The sequence below is a fragment of the Monomorium pharaonis genome, unplaced genomic scaffold (genome assembly GCF_013373865.1).
Source record: "Monomorium pharaonis isolate MP-MQ-018 unplaced genomic scaffold, ASM1337386v2 scaffold_115, whole genome shotgun sequence".
Classification (NCBI taxonomy): Eukaryota; Metazoa; Arthropoda; class Insecta; order Hymenoptera; family Formicidae; genus Monomorium; species Monomorium pharaonis.
In genome coordinates this window covers 2,501-5,000 of record NW_023415379.1, presented here as the reverse complement: position 1 = coordinate 5,000, position 2,500 = coordinate 2,501, and positions in this window count along the sequence as shown.

The following is a 2,500-nucleotide window of genomic DNA, read 5'->3' as shown; positions in this document are numbered from 1 at the left end:
AGGGCCGGAGGTATCAACGACGTACGTGCGCGAGACCGGAGGTAACGACGGCGCTCGAGTGTGCCCGGAGGGATATCGACGATGGACGCGAGCGAGACCGGCGGGAACGACGACGGGTTGAATCTCGCGGGGCGGCGACGGGAGTATTCGAACTGATGCTTAAACGAAATAGGTCAATGTCTCTTTGCATATATATTTCGTATATGTAAGTATATATGCTTATATGTGTGAATATCTAATTACGGATATGAAAATTTTCGCCGCCGGAGGTAACGGCCGCGTTTGAGATCGGAGGTGACGACCGCGGTTGAGACCGGAGGTAACGACGGCGCGTAAGCGGGACCGTAGGTAGGCGATCGACGACGGCGAGCCGGATAACGTCGTCGGAGTCGAGTAAGTAGCGAAGGTAAGCGACAATACAAACAATTATAAAGGGCTCGTTAATGCTAAGCAAAAATAATATGATAAACAGCCAAGGCAAATTTTCTCAATAGCATTATAATTAATTAGGTAAACATTATATAATTATAAACGCGACTAATAGCACTGTGTTGGAGAAACGTTTCGACTATACTTAGTCATCTTCAGTCATAATACATTACCAATATGTATGAACTTAAAACATGAATGAAAGGATGGACACGAAAATATAATTAAACAGTTGAACAAGATGACCATTGAACAACCATAAAACAGCTCATTGCGTATCAAATTATGTCATAATAAATAAAAACGTAAACCAATCAATAGTGTAATCAAATTAATAATAAAATGAAAAATAATGAAATATTTTCGTAAGTCGGTTTTCATATTAAAATAAATTTATAAGATTAAAAACGACGGAAACCGTCGTTACGAATAACATAAACTGGTATGCGTATTGCAGAAAACTGTAAACTTATATTTTATGTTAATAGCAGATCTTAAAACACAATATTAAAAGGAGCAACAACACACAGAGTATTCGACAAAGCGCTAGAGACAATTGTGTAACGTACGGTAGTCAGAGGCAGAATGAGCGAGACGACTTATTTTCCGTTAGTCATTTTCGACAAAATGTCGAAAGTAAGCGAGATGAGAATTAAACGTAATAGCGCAATCTTATATATATACATATATATATATATATATATATATATATATATATATGTATATGTATGTATGTATGTATGTATGTATGTATGTATGTATGTATGTATGTATGTATGTATGTATGCATGCATGCATGCATGCATGCATGCATGCATGTATGTATGTATGTATGTATGTATGTATGTATGTATGTATGTATATATCAGGCCGAGGCTGACCGTAGGACTCGGCCGGAGGTAACGACGGCGTCGAGCGGGGCCGGAGGCGACGACCGCGAGCGCGGCCGGAGGTGACGACCGCGTACGCGGCCGGAGGTGACGACCGCGTACGCGGCCGGAGGTAACGACGGCTTCGAGCGAGGCCGGAGGTGTCGACGGCGTCGAGCGAGGCCGGAGGTGACGACCGCGAGCGCGGCCGGAGGTATCGTCGGCGCCCGAACGAGGCCGGAGGCACCGACGACGTCGAGCGGGACCGGAGGTACCTCCGACGTCCCGAGCGCCGCCGGAGGTAACGACCGTGCTCGCCGCGCCCGAGCGGCTAAGTCCCTCGGGCGTCGAGATCTCGCCCGTTTCGCCCGTATACCGCCGTGCTATTCACCGTGCGTCGCCGACCGCCTGGCCGGCCGGTTGGGTATTATAAGAGGTGCGGTGCGCTCGACGAGTCGAGCGACAGGGACGATGGTTCGAGCGCGTCTTTCGCGTCTCGTGCGTTCCGTACGAGTATCCCGAGGCTCGAAACGTTAAATGTGAAACACGGAACAATGATTTGTGATCGTATCGCGGGCGACTCTGCGTCGCGTCTTCGGCTACAGTCCCGAAGGCCTTCGCGAGTCGACCGAGACCGGAGGTAACGACCGTGCTCGCCGCTCCCGAGCGGCTAAGTCCCTCGGGCGTCGAGATCTCGGCCGCTTCGCCCGTATACCGCCGTGCTATTCACCGTGCGTCGCCGACCGCCTGGCCGCACGGTTGGGTATTATAAGAGGTGCGGTGCGCTCGGCGAGCCGAGCGACACGAACGAGCGCGTCCTTCGCGTCTCGTGCGTTCCGTAAGAGTCTCCCGAAGCTCGGAACGTCAAATGGTGAAACACGGACCATGATTTGATCGTATCGCGGGCGACTATGCGTCACCTCGTCGATACTCGACTCTCGAAGCGGGGTGCTCCGGGGCGGCGGCGACGTCGACGACGACGGCGACGAAGCCGTACACGCTCGAGCCCTTACGTACAGAGCGCGCTGGCACTTTTTCCCTTCCGTTTCTTTTTTCAGGTACGCAACGCACATTTTTCAAACACAGCATTGCCACGAGTCGGTGTCGCAAGACCGAATGGCTCTTATGTGGCGCGCACACGTAGTGTTGGCCGCGCGATCGTCCCGCGTTCTTAGACGAACGTGTCCGGACGCATCGTCGCG